General features: G+C 35.6%; 1 protein-coding gene across 2 annotated transcripts in view; it reads left to right on the plus strand.

The window, feature by feature from the left end:
- The window catches only part of IGSF11 (immunoglobulin superfamily member 11), a 282,892-nt gene that overhangs the window by 177,991 nt on the left and 81,568 nt on the right, over nt 1-23,333 (plus strand). Inside the window, exon 1 of one of the 2 annotated variants that reach the window (XM_075854681.1) lies at nt 14,821-15,040. The exons of the other annotated variant lie outside the window; for it this stretch is intronic. The gene's annotated coding sequence lies outside the window, so the exon portion shown is untranslated. Of the gene's footprint in view, nt 1-14,820; nt 15,041-23,333 lie in introns of those variants that run through there. 2 annotated transcript variants of the gene reach the window in all.

Here is a 23,333-nt window from a genome sequence, read left to right on the forward strand (position 1 = left end):
CTACTATAATACTGCTCCCTATATACAAGAATATAACTACTATAATACTGCCCCTATATACAAAAATATAACTACTATAATACTGCCCCCCATATACAGGAATATAACTACTATAATACTGCCTCCTATATACAATAATATAACTACTATAATACTGCCCCTATATACAAGAATATAACTACTATAATACTGCTCCTATATACAAGAATATAACTACTAGAATACTGCCTCTTATATAAAAGAATATAACTACTATAATACTACCCCCTATATACAAGAATATAACTACTATAATACTGCTCCTATATACAGGAATATAACTACTATAATACTGCTCCTATATACAAGAATATAACTACTATAATACTGCCCCCTATATACAAGAATATAACTACTATAATACTGCTCCTATATACAAGAATATAACTACTATAATACTGTCCTCTATATACAAGAATATAACTACTATAATACTGCTTCTATATACAAGAATATAACTACTATAATACTGCCCCTATATACAAGAATATAACTACTATAATACTGCCCCCTATATACAAGAATATAACTACTATAATACTGCCCCCTGTATACAAGAATATAACTACTATAATACTGCCCCTATATACAAGAATATACCTACTATAATACTGCCCCTTATATACAAGAATATAACTACTATAATACTGCTCCTATATACAAGAATATAACGACTATAATACTGCTCCCTATATACAAGAATATAACTACTATAATACTGCCCTATATACAAGAATATAACTACTATAATACTGCCCTATATACAAGAATATAACTACTATAATACTGCCCTATATACAAGAATATAACTACTATAATACTGCCCCCTATATACAAGAATATAACTACTATAATACTGCCCTATATACAAGAATATAACTACTATAATACTGCCCCCTATATACAAGAATATAACTACTATAATACTGCCCCCTATATACAAGAATATAACTACTATAATACTGCCCTATATACAAGAATATAACTACTATAATACTGCCCCCTATATACAAGAATATAACTACTATAATACTGCCCCCTATATACAAGAATATAACTACTATAATACTGCCCCCTATATACAAGAATATAACTACTATAATACTGCCCCCTATATACAAGAATATAACTACTATAATACTGCCCTATATACAAGAATATAACTACTATAATACTGCCTCTATATACAAGAATATAACTACTATAATACTGCCCTATATACAAGAATATAATTACTATAATACTGCCCCCTATATACAAGAATATAACTACTATAACACTGCCCCCCTATATACAAGAATATAACTACTATAATACTGCTCCTATATACAAGAATATAACTACTATAATACTAACCCCTATATACAAGAATATAACTACTATAATACTGCCCTCTGTATACAAGAATATAACTACTATAATACTGCCCCCTATATACAAGAATATAACTACTATAATACTGCTCCTATATACAGGAATATAACTACTATAATACTGCCCCCTATATACAAGAATATAACTACTATAATACTGCCCCCTATATACAAGAATATAACTACTATAATACTGCCCCCTGTATACAAGAATATAACTACTATAATACTGCCCCTATATACAAGAATATAACTACTATAATACTGCCCCTTATATACAAGAATATAACTACTATAATACTGCTCCTATATACAAGAATATAACGACTATAATACTGCTCCCTATATACAAGAATATAACTACTATAATACTGCCCTATATACAAGAATATAACTACTATAATACTGCCCTATATACAAGAATATAACTACTATAATACTGCCCTATATACAAGAATATAACTACTATAATACTGCCCTATATACAAGAATATAACTACTATAATATTGCCCCCTATATACAAGAATATAACTACTATAATACTGCCCTATATACAAGAATATAACTACTATAATACTGCCCTATATACAAGAATATAACTACTATAATACTGCTCCTATATACAAGAATATAACTACTATAATACTAACCCCTATATACAAGAATATAACTACTATAATACTGCCCCCTGTATACAAGAATATAACTACCATAATACTGCCCCCTATATACAAGAATATAACTACTATAATACTGCTCCTATATACAGGAATATAACTACTATAATACTGCCCCCTATATACAAGAATATAACTACTATAATACTGCCCCCTATATACAAGAATATAACTACTATAATACTGCCCCCTGTATACAAGAATATAACTACTATAATACTGCCCCTATATACAAGAATATAACTGCTATAATACTGCCCCTTATATACAAGAATATAACTACTATAATACTGCTCCTATATACAAGAATATAACTTCTATAACACTGCCCCTATATACAAGAATATAACTACTATAATACTGCCCCCTATATACAAGAATATAACTACTATAATACTGCCCCCTATATACAAGAATATAACTACTAAAATACTGTCTCCTATGTACAAGAATATAACTACTATAATACTGCCCCCTATATACAAGAATATAACTACTATAATACTGCCCCCTATATACAAGAATATAACTACTCTATTACTGCTCCTATATACAAGAATATAATTACTATAATACTAGCCCTATATACAAGAATATAACTAATATAATACTGCCCCTATATACAAGAATATAACTACTATAATACTGCTCCTATATACAAGAATATAACTACTATAATACTGCCCCTATATACAAGAATATAACTACTATAATACTGCCCCCTATAAACAAGAATATAAATACTATAATACTGCCCCTATATGCAAGAATATAACCACTATAATACTGCCTCCTATATACAAGAATATAACTACTATAATACTGCCCCCTATATACAAGAATATAAATACTATAATACTGCCCCTATATGGAAGAATATAACCACTATAATACTGCCTCCTATATACAAGTATATAACTACTATAATACTGCTCCTATATACAAGAATATAACTACTATAATACTGCCCCCTATATACAAGAATATAACTACTATAATACTGCTCCTATATACAAGAATATAACTACTATAATACTGCCCCTATATACAAGAATATAACTACTATAATACTGCCCCTATATACAAGAATATAAATTCTATAATACTGCCCCTATATGCAAAAATATAACCACTATAATACTGCCTCCTATATACAAGAATATAACTACTATAATACTGCCCCCTATATACAAGAATATAAATACTATAATACTGCCCCTATATGCAAGAATATAACCACTATAATACTGCCTCCTATATAACTACTATAATACTGCCCCTATATGCAAGAATATAACTACTATAATACTGCTCCCTATATACAAGAATATAACTACTATAATACTGCCCCCTATATACAAGAATATAACTACTATAATACTGCCCCTATATGCAAGAATATAACTACTATAATACTGCCCCTATATACAAGAATATAACTACTAAAATACTGTCTCCTATGTACAAGAATATAACTACTATAATACTGCCCCCTATATACAAGAATATAACTACTATAATACTGCCCCCTATATACAAGAATATAACTACTATAATACTGCCTCTATATACAAGAATATAACTACTATAAATACTGCCTCTATATACAAGAATATAACTACTATAAGGCTGGGTTCACACGTGGCGGAATTTCACTTAAATTCCGCCGCGGACACTCCGCAGCGTTAATCCGCAGCGGAGCCGTTTCTCCATTGACTTCCACTTTAATTTAGCAGTGTTCGTTTAGACGATGCGTAAAATTCCGCTGCGGAGCATAGGCTGCGGAGCGGAATTTGGTGTCCGCAGCATGCTCTGTCTGTTGCGGAGCAGTGGCGGACTCATGGCGGAATTTCTCCATTGACTTCAATGGAGATTCTAATTTCCGCAATGAAGTCCGCAGCTGTCATGCACATGTTATGTGTGCTGCGGATGCGTCTTGCTTTTTTAACTTGACATTTCTTCATTCTGGCTGGACCTATGTATTTCTAGGTCTACAGCCAGACTGAGGAAGTCAATAGGGCTCCCGTAAGGACGGGAGCGTTGCTAGGAGACGTCTGTAAATAGTCACTGTCCAGGGTGCTGAAAGAGTTAAGCGATCGGCAGTAACTGTTTCTGCACCCGGGACAGTGACTACCGATCCCAATATACAGCAACCTGTAAAAAAATATAAGTTCATACTTACCGAGAACTCCCTGCTTCTGTCTCCAGTCCGGCCTCCCAGGATGACGTTTCAGTCTAAGTGACGGCTGCAGCCAATCACAGGCCAAGCACAGGCTGCAGCGGTCACATGGACTGGCGCGTCATCCAGGGAGGTCGGGCTGGATGCCGAAAGAGGGAAGGGGTTGTCACCAAGACAACGGCCGGTAAGTATGAAATTCGTTTACTTTCACTAGGGAAAGTGCTGTCCCTTCTCTCTATCCTGCACTGATAGGGAGAAGGGAAGCACTTTTCCCGCAGTCCGCAGCAGCTAGTCCGCATCAATTTTCTGCACATTTTGGGCAGATCCGCAGCCGTAATCCGCAACCCGGATTAGGTGCGGCATTGATGCGGACAGTTGCGGAGGAAATCCGCCACGTGTGGCCATGCCCTAATACTGCTCCTATCTACAAGAATATAACTACTATAATACTGCTCCCTATATACAAGAATATAACTACTATAATACTGCTCCTATATACAAGAATATAACTACTATAATACTGCCCCCTATATACAAGAATATAACTACTATAATACTGCCCCCTATATACAATAATATAACTACTATAATACTGCTCTTATATACAAGAATATAACTACTATAATACTGCCCCCTATATACAAGAATATAACTACTATAATACTGCTCCCTATATACAAGAATATAACTACTATAATACTGCCCCCTATATACAAGAATATAACTACTATCATACTGCCCTATATATACAAGAATATAACTACTATAATACTGCTTCTATATACAAGAATATAACTACTATAATACTGCCCCCTATATACAAGAATATAACTACTATAATACTGCTCCCTATATACAAGAATATAACTACTATAATACTGCCCCCTATATACAAGAATATAACTACTATAATACTGCACCTATATACAAGAATATAACTACTATAATACTGCTCCTATATACAAGAATATAACTACTATAATACTGCCCCCTATATACAAGAATATAACTACTATAATACTGCCCCTTATATACAAGAATATAACTACTATAATACTGCCGCCTATATACACGATTATAACTACTATAATACTGCCCCCTATATACAAGACTATAACTACTATAATACTGCCGCTATATACAAGAATATAACTACTATATTACTGCCCCCTATATACAAGAATATAACTACTATAATACTGCTCCCTATATACAAGAATATAACTACTATAATACTGCCCCCTATATACAAGAATATAACTACTATAATACTGCACCTATATACAAGAATATAACTACTATAATACTGCCCCTATATACAAGAATATAACTACTATAATACTGCACCTATATACAAGAATATAACTACTATAATACTGCTCCTATATACAAGAATATAACTACTGTAATACTGTCTCCTATGTACAAGAATATAACTACTATAATACTGCTCCTATATACAAGAATATAACTACTATTATACTGCCCCCTATATACAAGAATATAACTACTATAATACTGCCCCTATATACAAGAATATGACTAATATAATACTGCCCCCTATATACAAGAATATAACTACTATAATACTTCCCCCTATATACAAGAATATAACTACTATAATACTGCCCCTATATACAAGAATATAACTACTATAATACTGCCCCCTATATACAAGAATATAACTACTATAATACTGCTCCTATATACAAGAATATAACTACTATAATACTGCCCCTATATACAAGAATATAACTACTATAATACTACCCCCTATATACAAGAATATAACTACTATAATACTGCCCCTATATACAAGAATATAACTACTATAATACTGCCTCTATATACAAGAATATAACTACTATAATACTGCTCCTATATACAAGAATATAACTACTATAATACTGCCTCTATATACAAGAATATAACTACTATAATACTGCCCCCTATATACAAGAATATAACTACTATAATACTGCCCCTATATACAAGAATATAACTACTATAATACTGCCCCCTATATACAAGAATATAACTACTATAATACTGCTCCCTATATACACGAATATAACCACTATCTTACTGCTCCCTATATACAAGAATATAACTACTATAATACTGCTCCTATATACAAGAATATAACTACTATAATACTGCTCCTATATACAAGAATATAACTACTATAATACTGCCTCCTATATACAAGAATAGAACTACTATAATACTGTCCCCTATGTACAAGAATATAACTACTATAATACTGCCCCTATATACAAGAATATAACTACTATAATACTGCCCCCTATATACAAGAATATAACTACTATAATACTGCCCCCTATATACAAGAATATAACTGCTATAATACTGCCTCTATATACAATAATATAACTACTATAATACTGCTCCTATATACAAGAATATAACTACTATAATACTGCTCCTATATACAAGAATATAACTACTATAATACTGCCCCCTATATCCAATAATATAACTACTATAATACTGCCCCCTATATACAAGAATATAACTACTATAATACTGTCCCCTATATACAAGAATATAACTACTATAATACTGCCACTATATACAAGAATATAACTACTATAATACTGCTCCCTATATACAAGAATATAACTACTATAATACTGCCCACTATATACAAGAATATAACTACTATAATAGTGCCCCTATATACAAGAATATAACTACTATAATACTGCACTCTATATACAAGAATATAACTACTATAATACTACCCCCTATATACAAGAATATAACTACTATAATACTGCCCTCTATATACAAGAATATAATTACTATAATACTACCCCTATATACAAGAATATAACTACTATAATACTGCTCCTATATACAAGAATATAACTACTATAATACTGCCCCCTATATACAAGAATATAACTAATATAATACTGCCCCTATATACAAGAATATAACTACTATAATACTACCCCTATATACAAGAATATAACTACTATAAGACTGCCTCCTATATACAAGAATATAACTACTATAATACTGCTCCTATATACAAGAATATAACTAATATAATACTGCCCCTATATACAAGAATATAACTACTATAATACTGCCCCCTATATACAAGAATATAACTACTATAATACTGCCCCCTATATACAAGAATATAACTACTATAATACTGCCTCTATATACCAGAATATAACTACTATAATACTGCTCCAATATACAAGAATATAACTACTATAATACTGCTCCTATATACAAGAATATAACTACTATAATACTGCTCCCTATATACAAGAATATAACTACTATAACACTGCTCCTATATACAAGAATATAACTACTATAATACTGCACCCTATATACAAGAATATAACTACTATAATACTGCCCCTATATACAAGAATATAACTACTATAATACTACTCCTATATACAAGAATATAACTACTATAATACTGCCCCCTATATACAAGAATATAACTACTATAATACTGCCCCCTATATACAAGAATATAACTACTATAATACTGCCTCTATATACCAGAATATAACTACTATAATACTGCTCCTATATACAAGAATATAACTACTATAATACTACTCCTATATACAAGAATATAACTACTATAATACTGCCCCCTATATACAAGAATATAACTACTATAATACTGCCCCCTATATACAAGAATATAACTACTATAATACTGCCTCTATATACCAGAATATAACTACTATAATACTGCTCCTATATACAAGAATATAACTACTATAATACTGCTCCTATATACAAGAATATAACTACTATAATACTGCCCCCATATACAAGCATATAACTACTATAATACTGCTCCTATATACAAGAATATAACTACTATAATACTGCTCCCTATATACAAGAATATAACTACTATAACACTGCTCCTATATACAAGAATATAACTACTATAATACTGCCCCCTATATACAAGAATATAACTACTATAATACTGCCCCCTATATACAAGAATATAACTACTAAAATACTGTCTCCTATGTACAAGAATATAACTACTATAATACTGCCCCCTATATACAAGAATATAACTACTATAATACTGCCCCCTATATACAAGAATATAACTACTATAATACTGCCTCTATATACAAGAATATAACTACTATAATACTGCCTCTATATACAAGAATATAACTACTATAAGGCTGGGTTCACACGTGGCGGAATTTCACTTAAATTCCGCCGCGGACACTCCGCAGCGTTAATCCGCAGCGGAGCCGTTTCTCCATTGACTTCCACTTTAATTTAGCAGTGTTCGTTTAGACGATGCGTAAAATTCCGCTGCGGAGCATAGGCTGCGGAGCGGAATTTGGTGTCCGCAGCATGCTCTGTCTGTTGCGGAGCAGTGGCGGACTCATGGCGGAATTTCTCCATTGACTTCAATGGAGATTCTAATTTCCGCAATGAAGTCCGCAGCTGTCATGCACATGTTATGTGTGCTTCGGATGCGTCTTGCTTTTTTAACTTGACATTTCTTCATTCTGGCTGGACCTATGTATTTCTAGGTCTACAGCCAGACTGAGGAAGTCAATAGGGCTCCCGTAAGGACGGGAGCGTTGCTAGGAGACGTCTGTAAATAGTCACTGTCCAGGGTGCTGAAAGAGTTAAGCGATCGGCAGTAACTGTTTCTGCACCCGGGACAGTGACTACCGATCCCAATATACAGCAACCTGTAAAAAAATATAAGTTCATACTTACCGAGAACTCCCTGCTTCTGTCTCCAGTCCGGCCTCCCAGGATGACGTTTCAGTCTAAGTGACGGCTGCAGCCAATCACAGGCCAAGCACAGGCTGCAGCGGTCACATGGACTGGCGCGTCATCCAGGGAGGTCGGGCTGGATGCCGAAAGAGGGAAGGGGTTGTCACCAAGACAACGGCCGGTAAGTATGAAATTCGTTTACTTTCACTAGGGAAAGTGCTGTCCCTTCTCTCTATCCTGCACTGATAGGGAGAAGGGAAGCACTTTTCCCGCAGTCCGCAGCAGCTAGTCCGCATCAATTTTCTGCACATTTTGGGCAGATCCGCAGCCGTAATCCGCAACCCGGATTAGGTGCGGCATTGATGCGGACAGTTGCGGAGGAAATCCGCCACGTGTGGCCATGCCCTAATACTGCTCCAATCTACAAGAATATAACTACTATAATACTGCTCCCTATATACAAGAATATAACTACTATAATACTGCTCCTATATACAAGAATATAACTACTATAATACTGCCCCCTATATACAAGAATATAACTACTATAATACTGCCCCCTATATACAATAATATAACTACTATAATACTGCTCTTATATACAAGAATATAACTACTATAATACTGCCCCCTATATACAAGAATATAACTACTATAATACTGCTCCCTATATACAAGAATATAACTACTATAATACTGCCCCCTATATACAAGAATATAACTACTATCATACTGCCCTATATATACAAGAATATAACTACTATAATACTGCTTCTATATACAAGAATATAACTACTATAATACTGCCCCCTATATACAAGAATATAACTACTATAATACTGCTCCCTATATACAAGAATATAACTACTATAATACTGCCCCCTATATACAAGAATATAACTACTATAATACTGCACCTATATACAAGAATATAACTACTATAATACTGCTCCTATATACAAGAATATAACTACTATAATACTGCCCCCTATATACAAGAATATAACTACTATAATACTGCCCCTTATATACAAGAATATAACTACTATAATACTGCCGCCTATATACACGATTATAACTACTATAATACTGCCCCCTATATACAAGACTATAACTACTATAATACTGCCGCTATATACAAGAATATAACTACTATATTACTGCCCCCTATATACAAGAATATAACTACTATAATACTGCTCCCTATATACAAGAATATAACTACTATAATACTGCCCCCTATATACAAGAATATAACTACTATAATACTGCACCTATATACAAGAATATAACTACTATAATACTGCCCCCTATATACAAGAATATAACTACTATAATACTGCACCTATATACAAGAATATAACTACTATAATACTGCTCCTATATACAAGAATATAACTACTGTAATACTGTCTCCTATGTACAAGAATATAACTACTATAATACTGCTCCTATATATAAGAATATAACTACTATTATACTGCCCCCTATATACAAGAATATAACTACTATAATACTGCCCCTATATACAAGAATATGACTAATATAATACTGCCCCCTATATACAAGAATATAACTACTATAATACTTCCCCCTATATACAAGAATATAACTACTATAATACTGCCCCTATATACAAGAATATAACTACTATAATACTGCCCCCTATATACAAGAATATAACTACTATAATACTGCTCCTATATACAAGAATATAACTACTATAATACTGCCCCTATATACAAGAATATAACTACTATAATACTACCCCCTATATACAAGAATATAACTACTATAATACTGCCCCTATATACAAGAATATAACTACTATAATACTGCCTCTATATACAAGAATATAACTACTATAATACTGCTCCTATATACAAGAATATAACTACTATAATACTGCCTCTATATACAAGAATATAACTACTATAATACTGCCCCCTATATACAAGAATATAACTACTATAATACTGCCCCTATATACAAGAATATAACTACTATAATACTGCCCCCTATATACAAGAATATAACCACTATAATACTGCTCCCTATATACACGAATATAACCACTATCTTACTGCTCCCTATATACAAGAATATAACTACTATAATACTGCTCCTATATACAAGAATATAACTACTATAATACTGCTCCTATATACAAGAATATAACTACTATAATACTGCCTCCTATATACAAGAATATAACTACTATAATACTGTCCCCTATGTACAAGAATATAACTACTATAATACTGCCCCTATATACAAGAATATAACTACTATAATACTGCCCCCTATATACAAGAATATAACTACTATAATACTGCCTCTATATACAAGAATATAACTACTATAATACTGCCCCCTATATACAAGAATATAACTACTATAATACTGCCCCTATATACAAGAATATAACTACTATAATACTGCCCCCTATATACAAGAATATAACTGCTATAATACTGCCTCTATATACAATAATATAACTACTATAATACTGCTCCTATATACAAGAATATAACTACTATAATACTGCTCCTATATACAAGAATATAACTACTATAATACTGCCCCCTATATCCAATAATATAACTACTATAATACTGCCCCCTATATACAAGAATATAACTACTATAATACTGTCCCCTATATACAAGAATATAACTACTATAATACTGCCACTATATACAAGAATATAACTACTATAATACTGCTCCCTATATACAAGAATATAACTACTATAATACTGCCCACTATATACAAGAATATAACTACTATAATAGTGCCCCTATATACAAGAATATAACTACTATAATACTGCACTCTATATACAAGAATATAACTACTATAATACTACCCCCTATATACAAGAATATAACTACTATAATACTGCCCTCTATATACAAGAATATAATTACTATAATACTACCCCTATATACAAGAATATAACTACTATAATACTGCTCCTATATACAAGAATATAACTACTATAATACTGCCCCCTATATACAAGAATATAACTAATATAATACTGCCCCTATATACAAGAATATAACTACTATAATACTACCCCTATATACAAGAATATAACTACTATAAGACTGCCTCCTATATACAAGAATATAACTACTATAATACTGCTCCTATATACAAGAATATAACTAATATAATACTGCCCCTATATACAAGAATATAACTACTATAATACTGCCCCCTATATACAAGAATATAACTACTATAATACTGCCCCCTATATACAAGAATATAACTACTATAATACTGCCTCTATATACCAGAATATAACTACTATAATACTGCTCCAATATACAAGAATATAACTACTATAATACTGCTCCTATATACAAGAATATAACTACTATAATACTGCTCCCTATATACAAGAATATAACTACTATAACACTGCTCCTATATACAAGAATATAACTACTATAATACTGCACCCTATATACAAGAATATAACTACTATAATACTGCCCCTATATACAAGAATATAACTACTATAATACTACTCCTATATACAAGAATATAACTACTATAATACTGCCCCCTATATACAAGAATATAACTACTATAATACTGCCCCCTATATACAAGAATATAACTACTATAATACTGCCTCTATATACCAGAATATAACTACTATAATACTGCTCCTATATACAAGAATATAACTACTATAATACTGCTCCTATATACAAGAATATAACTACTATAATACTGCCCCCATATACAAGAATATAACTACTATAATACTGCTCCTATATACAAGAATATAACTACTATAATACTGCTCCCTATATACAAGAATATAACTACTATAACACTGCTCCTATATACAAGAATATAACTACTATAATACTGCCCCCTATATACAAGAATATAACTACTATAATACTGCCCCCTATATACAAGAATATAACTACTATAATACTGCCCCCTATATACAAGAATATAACTACTATAATACTGCCCCCTATATACAAGAATATAACTACTATAATACTGCCCCCTATATACAAGAATATAACTACTATAATACTGCCCCCTATATACAAGAATATAACTACTATAATACTGCTCCCTATATACAAGAATATAACTACTATAATACTGCCTCCTATATACAAGAATATAACTACTATAATACTGCTCCCTATATACAAGAATATAACTACTATAATACTGCTCCTATATACAAGAATATAACTACTATAATACTGCTCCTATATACAGGAATATAACTACTATAATACTGCTCCTATATACAAGAATATAACTACTATAATACTGCTCCTATATACAAGAATATAACTACTATAATACTGCCGCCTACATACAAGAATATAACTACTATAATACTGCCCCTATATACAAGAATATAACTACTATAATACTGCCCCCTATATACAAGAATATAACTACTATAATACTGCCCCCTATATACAAGAATATAACTACTATAATACTGCCCCCTGTATACAAGAATATAACTACTATAATACTGCTCCTATATACAAGAATATAACTACTATAATACTGCCCCCTATATACAAGAATATAACTACTATAATACTGCTCCTATATACAAGAATATAACTACTATAATACTGCCCCTATATACAAGAATATAACTACTATAATACTGCCCCCTATATACAAGAATATAACTACTATAACACTGCTCCTATATACAAGAATATAACTACTATAATACTGCTCCCTATATACAAGAATATAACTACTATAATACTGCCTGTATATACAAGAATATAACTACTATAATACTGCCCCTATATACAAGAATATAACTACTATAATACTGCTCCTATATACAAGAATATAACTACTATAATACTGCCCCTATATACAAGAATATAACTACTATAATACTCCTCCTATATACAAGAATATAACTACTATAATACTGCCCCTATATACAAGAATATAACTACTATAATACTGCCACTATATACAAGAATATAACTACTATAATACTGCCCCCTATATACAAGAATATAACTACTATAATACTGCTCCCTATATACAAGAATATAACTACTATAATACTGCTCCTATATACAAGAATATAACTACTATAATACTGCCCGTATATACAAGAATATAACTACTATAATACTGCCCGTATATACAAGAATATAACTACTATAATACTGCCTCCTATATACAAGAATATAACTACTATAATACTGCCCGTATATACAAGAATATAACTACTATAATACTGCCCCCTATATATAAGAATATTACTACTATAATACTGCCCCTATATACAAGAATATAACTACTATAATACTGCCCTCTATATACAAGAATATAACTACTATAATACTGCTCCTATATACAAGAATATAACTACTATAATACTGCTCCTATATACAAGAATATAACTACTATAATACTGTCCCTATATACAAGAATATAACTACTATAATACTGCTCCTATGTATAATATTATAACTACTATGTAGATAAGTATGTGACCCCTGTGGTGGAGCACTATCTCATGACTGGAGTGATATATGTTACTTTTATTATTAGACACAATATATGACATGAGTTATAAATGAAGTTTTTTTTTATAATCTCCTCTCAGAAAAGACATTGTGGATTATCGCAGTGTAAAGTGACGCAGTAATCCCCTCATCAGCTAAGTGCCGGATTATAAACCGCGTGCAGCTATTGGCGCTTACGTCGCTGCATAAAGAGAGGGGAGAGACGCTGCTCCGGAGGGGACTGAAGACGTTGACGTTAATCTTCTCCCTCTCGTCGCGGCACTTCAGTTCTTGCACGTATCTATGGGCTGAGCCGCCGGAGGATACGTAAATGATTAATGTGAAATATCTTCATCCCTTCCATGGCTGCTGCTCCTCTGCGCTCAGGTGACAGGCGGCAGCTGCTCGGTGCGCAGTCAGTCAGTCTGAATGGCGGCGTCAGCGAGTTTTCTGCGCAGGTAATGTCCTTCCTGCTTCCAGGACTCCAATCCGATAAATTGTCAGCGTAATGGAGCGCCAGCAAACGAATGGCCACGGCTGTCGATGATGAGCTGGCGCAAGGCAGCAGATACACCCTTTACTGCCCGAAAGATCATAGGGCGTACATGCCATAAATGCAGGGCATGCGGCTTCTACGGGGCCCAGTCCTGGTTGGTCGTATCCCCTGGGGGCAAGTCCCTGTGCAGGACTCCCCTCTCCAGAGGAACTGCATTGCTAGGGGATGGGGAATTGGCGAAAGGGTCATGGACTGGCCCTTTAAGGGACTAAAACCCCAGGCCTTTGTCTCCTGGGTGGCAAAATTTGGTACCAGAATTTTCTGATTTTTTTATGGGTTTTACATCGGTGGCAAATCAAAAGGAGGGATTGTTTGCCTAATAATTTCCCTGTGTCAATGGAGAGGGTCTAGTATAAGAGTGAACACCCATGGAGCCCGCACATGCATCTGCTATGTGGCCCCTAGGTAGGGGGACCCAATCCTTCCTTACAATCCACAGTACTTTGCATTCCACAGGGGCCACAACAATGTCAAAGAAAGGAGGTGGAAGCCATCCTGAGGGTCATGTCCTCCTTCTCCCGAATGGTAGGGGGTAAAAAGTACAGTGCAGTGGACCCCATCTTGATTTTAGCTATGTGGCCCCTCGCTGTTATAAGCACCGTGTAGCCCTAACTTTAATCTACATATAATGTTAAATAACTTTGCAAACACTCTGCTTTTCTTATCTAATTACATTATGCTGTATACTCCAGTCACATCCAGAGCTGCATCCACATTTCTTCTATTTCCTATTAATATTGCATTGCGTAGGCTAAGCTGTTAGGTTACATGTATAGCAGTAAAGTTTTGCTAAACCACAACGTTTATTTTATTTTTTTTCCCCACAACTTTTTTTATGCAGCTCTGGATGTGACTACAGTATACATCATACTGTAACTAAAAATTAGCCTAAAATAAGTTTATTTACACCGTTATTCATCAATTTATCTACAGTACCTAGAAATCTTTACCATCCTAGTGGAAGCCATAACGGGGCCCATATTGGTTGTCACCCAGCTTTCCTAGGATCAGATGTAAGAAATGGGTGACAGACGGATTTGGGACTTTCTAGCAGCAGTCCAGCTATGTATACACCACATGACCCCAGTTATGACTCCTCAGGTGCAGGTATATAGTGGAACATGCGACGGATGAAGTCATTGATATATGTGGCGCCGGGGACCGCGGTTCTTATTAAGATCATGATTCACCTGAATCGCCGCCGGCTGTTATTTTCGGGGTCTGTTGTGTAGGTGAGACGGTGGTCACGCGCGCCATAGAGACCAATAACGTCTTCAGTGACAGATGTTACAGCTGTGGAGTCCGTGCCAGAGTCATATCTAGCGGCACCGGAGCTTAAATGCTGTGGAGTTTACACCACGTGGACGACCCCTCGGGGGCTTTTCCGCGTCTTTTTATTACACCCGGTGGAAAAATTATGACGTTGTGTGTTCTATCTTCTCTATTGTGATTTGCTTCTCCTTTTAGGTACAAAGCCATATCAAAATAATATATGCACGCATTTTGTAGTTATATCCTGTTTTATACTCCAGTCACATCTAGAGCTGCATTCAAAATTATGCAGGTTGGTATTCATCTTCAGTTACGTCATGCATTGTACTCCAGTAGCATCCGGAGCCACATTTAAATCTTCACTGGCTTGTATTGATTTTGAGTAGTCACATCATGTCATATACTCCACTCACATTTAAAGCTGTATTCAAAGCTATGACAGATTCTATTGATTTTAAATTCCATCAAGCCATCTACTACTAGAGCTGCATTGAAAGCTGTGCTTGCTTGTACTGATCTTGTTACATCATGACTTATGCACTAGTCACACCCATAGCTGCATACAAAAACCCAGTAGCTGGTATGGATATTAAATGACATCTTGTTTTTATACTCTAGTCATATACAGAGCTGCAATCAAAGCCCCACTGAGTGACTTTTTGGATTTTGAGTCAGATCATCTGTTATACTCCAGTCACATCCAGACCAGAACGCTGCTGGCTCGTAGTGATATGATGATGTTTACAGTGACCACCTATGTACAGCGCTGCAGAATATGTTGGTGCTATATAAACAACAGGAAATAAAAATTATACTGATCATGTTACATTATGCTCTAGTCACATCCGGAGCTGCACTGATAATTCTGCTAGCTTGCGCTAATCTTAAATTACACCAGTCACAACCTGAGCTGCATTTAAAACCCTGTTAGTTTTTATTGATCTAGTACTGATCTCAATTTATATATCGAGTATTATACTCCAGTCACATCCATAGCTGCATTTAAAATCCTGCTGACTGTCACTTGAAATCAGCACTTAGAGACACAGATAGGCTTTAATATGCTTCACTCTCATGCATTGCATGGCGGGAGATGTAGTGTTTTCTACATGTTTGGTGTGAACACTACATCTCCCTCAATGCATGGCAGCAGACTATTTTATATACAGCACTATATGAGGATACGATATCTATTTTAAATAATCTGGATTTCTAGGAATGTGTATATCCCTTTAACAGTAGGCAAATCCTTTGGAATAATAGGGACAGTTATAAAGTCCTTGATGTTTGTGAATCTTTTTGTTACCCAAAAAGAAATAAAATAAAACATAAGACGTCGCGCGTCTCGTAATACCGATCCCGGGGAGAACAGAGCGGCGCGGATTAATCCGAAGCGTCGCAGCAAAATTCCCCACTTCATTTTAATTTCATGCTGCTCCGTCCAATGACTTATTCATCACAAAAGTAGCATTCTCCGAGGAGCCGCAGCCGTGAAACATTCATGTCCGGGACGGAAGAGAGAAATAGTCGTAATGTCTGCGGATCGTATCCCCCCAGACCCCACAGAGACCCCCTCACTGCACATTATAAGAGACACCACGTGAGGAATCAAACTGACAGCTGCTGAGATTATAATGATATTTTTATACCTAACTTAGTGACCCAGTTCTATCTATCTATCTATCTCATATCTATCTATCTATCTATCTATCTATCTATCTATCTATCTATCTATCTCATATCTATCTATCTATCTATCTATCTATCTATCTATCTATCTCATATCTATCTATCTATCTATCTATCTATCTATCTATCTATCTATCTATCTATCTATCTATCTATCTATCTATCTATCTATCTATCTATCTATCTATCTATCTATCTATCTATCTCATATCTATCTATCTATCTATCTATCTATCTCATATCTATCTATCTATCTATCTATCTATCTATCTATCTATCTATCTATCTATCTATCTATCTATCTATCTCATATCTATCTATCTCCTATCTATCTATCTATCTATCTATCTATCTATCTATCTATCTATCTATCTATCTATCTATCTATCTATCTATCTATCTATCTATCTATCTATCTCATATCTATCTATCTATCTATCTATCTATCTATCTATCTATCTATCTATCTATCTATCTATCTATCTATCTCATATCTATCTATCTATCTATCTATCTATCTATCTATCTATCTATCTATCTATCTATCTATCTATCTATCTATCTATCTATCTCATATCTATCTATCTATCTATCTATCTATCTATCTATCTATCTATCTATCTATCTATCTATCTATCTATCTATCTATCTATCTCATATCTATCTATCTATCTATCTATCTATCTATCTATCTATCTCATATCTATCTATCTATCTATCTATCTATCTATCTATCTATCTATCTATCTATCTATCTATCTATCTATCTATCTATCTATCTATCTATCTATCTATCTCTTCTGGGCCTCACTTATAACTCTCTAGCTCCCCCATACCATGTGCCCTTTATAATACTGCTGTGATTTTGGAGGTGCTCTCAGTCTCCCCAGATAGATATAGTGTGTGACTATAGTGGGGGAGGGGCATGTTTCTCCGGTATCCGCCGTGTTAGCCGCCCGTCCTGTGACAATGCTACTTAGCAGTCTTGGAAATGGAAAATGTATGTTTCTTAGACAGGTCTCGGAGAAGTAGGTTTGGGAAATGAGTTTCACACATTACATGGCCCTTGTTAGTCTTGCAGCGGAGTATTCAACCTGACATTAACCCATTGATTGCTGAGCCAGTGCTGTAATTCTTCCTGTAGGTTTCGTTCGTTTTCAGCGGCCCAGAAGAAATCATTTAACACTGCAAAATCAGCAGGAAAAATACCAGTGATTGATACAACAATTATCAGCGTCCTCTTAGATCATAATGGTTTTCTGGAATGAAATGAGATTTTTCTGCCCACGTCAGCCGCTGCTGGGTTTGTCGTTTTGACTGTGTCCATTAAAGATGATTTACATAGCAGAGTTACATTTATAAGATGATATCTCAGTTCTCCGCATTCTCAGTTTTTATTCCCAACCAGACAAATAAGTCACTGGCTATAGAAGCTGCCAGACCTCTGTTATGGGGCCCTGGCACCAAACCATATCTTCTAAATGTGGTGGTGGTACCCAGCTCTTGGAGCTTTGTACCCTTCGGACCTTGAGCCCCTTACGCAATCTGTCACCAGATCTGAACGTATTCTGACGCTTCTATGGAAGGCTGTAGGTGCAGGATTGTGTCTTGTTCAGAATAGACAGCTGGTGAAGGATGGCCATGGGGTCTACATTCACCCCACTGAACGCTCAATTTAGCTGGAAGTTCTGGCTCCATTGCCTGTTTTCCTTGATTTAACAAAAATGTTGCTGCAGTTGGTGGTTTTGTTAATCTGACAATGATGGAGTTAAATTGTCTTATTTGTCAATTTGTGACAACTGATGGGACTTTATAATTGAGACCCTGTTTGCATAATGACAAATTGATTGGGGCTGAGCAACATCTATGTCCTAGATAGAGTCCCCCATAGAAAGCAACCAGCTTGCTGACGATGTAGAGGGACTTAGAGGATTGTTGTTGCTGATAGATGATGAACACTTCATGGCCAATTGTATGTAGCCCCCTGACCATCACACCTACAAATAACCCACAACCATGAGTGTCAATATGGAGTTTGTCCCCCCTTTTAAAGCTGTAACAGCCTTCACCCTTCTCGGAAGACCTTCCACAAAGTTTTAGGGTGCCTGTGAGAATTTGTGTTCATTTGTCAGGTCAGGCGCTGATGTTGCGGAGGGGGCCCGGCTCACAATCAGCGTTCAATTAATCCCAAAGACATTGGATGGAGTTGAGGTCAGGGCTCTGTGCAGCCACCTGAGTTCTTCCACACCAAACTCCTCACCCCATGTCTTCATGGAGCTCGCTGTGTGCCCAGGGGCGCAGTCATGTTGAAACTAGAAAGGGCCAAACACTAAACTGTTGGAAGCTACAATTATATAAAATGTTTACGTATGTTGTAGCATTAACCTTTCTACTTTAAATAAGGGACCAAACCCCGACCATTTTTCTTCCTTCACCACATGTTACAGTAGACACTATGCACTCCAGCAGGTAGCGTTCTCCTGGCATTCGCCAAACCCAGAATCCTCCATCAATTTTTCAGATAGTGAGCCGTGATCCATCACTCCAGAGTCCAGTGGCGGCGTTCTTTACAGCGTGTGCAGCGACCATGGAAACCCATATCATGAAGGTCCGGACGCACGGTTCTGGTGCTGATGTCACATCCAGAGGCGGCGTGGATCTCTGTAGTCAGTGATTTAACAGTGCATAGGGGTTTATAACACAGAACACGCTACAGAGCTCTGCGGCCCCGCTCTGTGAGTGACGTGGTCTACCCTTTTGTGGCTAAGCTATTGTTACTCCTAGATGCTTCCACTTTACAATAGTAGCACTTACAGGTGACCGGGAGATAATATTAACACTTACAGATGACCGGGACAGATCTAGCAGATAATAACACTTACAGGTGACCGGGGCAAATCTGGCAGATGATAACACTTACAGGTGACTGGGGCAGATCTAGCAGATAATAACACTTACAGGTGATAGGGGCAAATGTAGCAGATAATAATAACACTTACAGATGACCAGGACAGATCTAGCAGATGATAATAATAATACTTACAGGTGACTGGGGCAAATCTAGCAGATAATAATAACACTTACAGATGACCAGTACAGATCTAGCAGATAATAGCACTTACAGGTGACTGTGGCAGATCTATCAGATAATAACACTTACAGGTGACCGGGGCAAATGTAGCAGATAATAATAACACTTACAGATGACCGGGACAGATCTAGCAGATAATAATAACACTTACAGATGACCGGGGCAGATCTAGCAGATAATAATAGCACTTACAGGTGACCGAGGCAGATCTTGCAGATAATAACACTTACAGGTGACCAGGACAGATCTAGCAGATAATAATAACACTTACAGGTGACCGGGGCAAATCTAGCAGATAATAATAATACTTACAGGTGACTGGGGCAGATCTAGCAGATAATAACACTTACAGGTGATCGGGGCAAATGTAGCAGATAATAATAAGACTTACAGATGACCGGGACAGATCTAGAAGATAATAACAATATTTACAGATGACCGGGACAGATCTAGCAGATGATAACACTTACAGGTGACTGGGGCAGATCTAGCAGATAATAACACTTACAGGTGACCGGGGCAAATCGAGCAGATAATAATAATACTTACAGGTGACTGGGGCAGATCTAGCAAATAAAAACACTTACAGGTGACCGGGACAGATCTAGCAGATAATAATAGCACTTACAGGTGACCAGGGGAAGAGCTAGCAGATAATAATAACACTTACAGATGACAGGGACAGATATAGCAGATGATTATAAAACTTACAGGTGACTGGGGCAGATCTAGCAGATAATACTAACACAGGTGACTTGGGCAGATTTAGCAGATAATACTAACACTTACAGGTGACCGGGGCAGATCTAGCAGATAATAATAACAATTACAGGTGACCAGGCAGATCTAGCAGATAATAATAACACTTACAGGTGACCGGGGCAGATCTAGCAGATCTACACGTGGGACTGCAATGTCGTTTCCCATTGAATGGGTTCTAGAAACCGCTCCCGTTTTTCCTTTCTCTAGTAGCGTGGATTATATCACAACGACATTACATTTTAGAAGGAAACGTCCGTACGTAAATAATAATAATACAATATAAGAAAAATATAGAAAAATGTAACAAAAAAAAAGTCCTCTTTATTTATTGGATTATTTTTTTCCGGAATGATCCATTTTCAGGCATCGCCGCCACGTCTCGTCACCGGGGGGATTTTGTGATACTCCTGGTATGGGGATGTACGGACACTCGCTCCGCACACTCGGTCTTATAACCGGGGATATCTTTTACCGATCTGTTGATGTTTGTCTTCAGTCTGGTACAAGTCTCCTCGGACGCACCTGTCACGTCTTATTTCAGTCCGGCGCGCTCTCCGCACTCTCACAAGGCGACTGTCACTCTCGCCTGCTGGTGGGAATATGTCCTATTTCAGGAGCTAAAGTCTATGGTTTCCTCTTCATTGCGTTGTCCACATTCTCAAGACATTGCTCAAGTTTATCGTAAGTCACACGAGCCTCAAAAATAAGATCTTAATGACAAGGCTGGCATAGTTGTAGGGTAACTGTGGCTATCACTGTTGTGGGGTCACTGTGACTGTCACTGTCATCGGGTCATTGTGGCTGTCACTATTATAGAGGCACTGTGGCTGTCACTGTTATGGGGGCACTGTGGTTGTTACTGTTATGGGGGCACTGTGGTTGCTACTGTTAAAGCGGGAACTGTGTGTGTGTTATTGTTATTGGGTCACTGTAACTGACACGGTTACGTGGTCACTGTGTGGATGTCACTGTTATGTGGTCACTGTGTGGATGTCACTGTTATGTGGTCACTGTGTGGATGTCACTGTTACGTGGTCACTGTGTGGATGTCACTGTTATGTGGTCACTGTGTGGATGTCACTGTTATGTGGTCACTGTGTGGATGTCACTGTTATGTGGTCACTGTGTGGATGTCACTGTTACGTGGTCACTGTGTGGATGTCACTGTTATGTGGTCACTGTGTGGATGTCACTGTTATCTGGTCACTGTGTGGATGTCACTGTTACGTGGTCACTGTGTGGATGTCACTGTTACGTGGTCACTGTGTGGATGTCACTGTTATGTGGTCACTGTGAATGTCACTGTTATGTGGTCACTGTGTGGATGTCACTGTTATGTGGTCACTGTGTGGATGTCACTGTTATGTGGTCACTGTGTGGA

The sequence above is a fragment of the Rhinoderma darwinii genome, chromosome 2, assembly GCF_050947455.1.
Source record: "Rhinoderma darwinii isolate aRhiDar2 chromosome 2, aRhiDar2.hap1, whole genome shotgun sequence".
Lineage (NCBI taxonomy): Eukaryota > Metazoa > Chordata > Amphibia > Anura > Rhinodermatidae > Rhinoderma > Rhinoderma darwinii.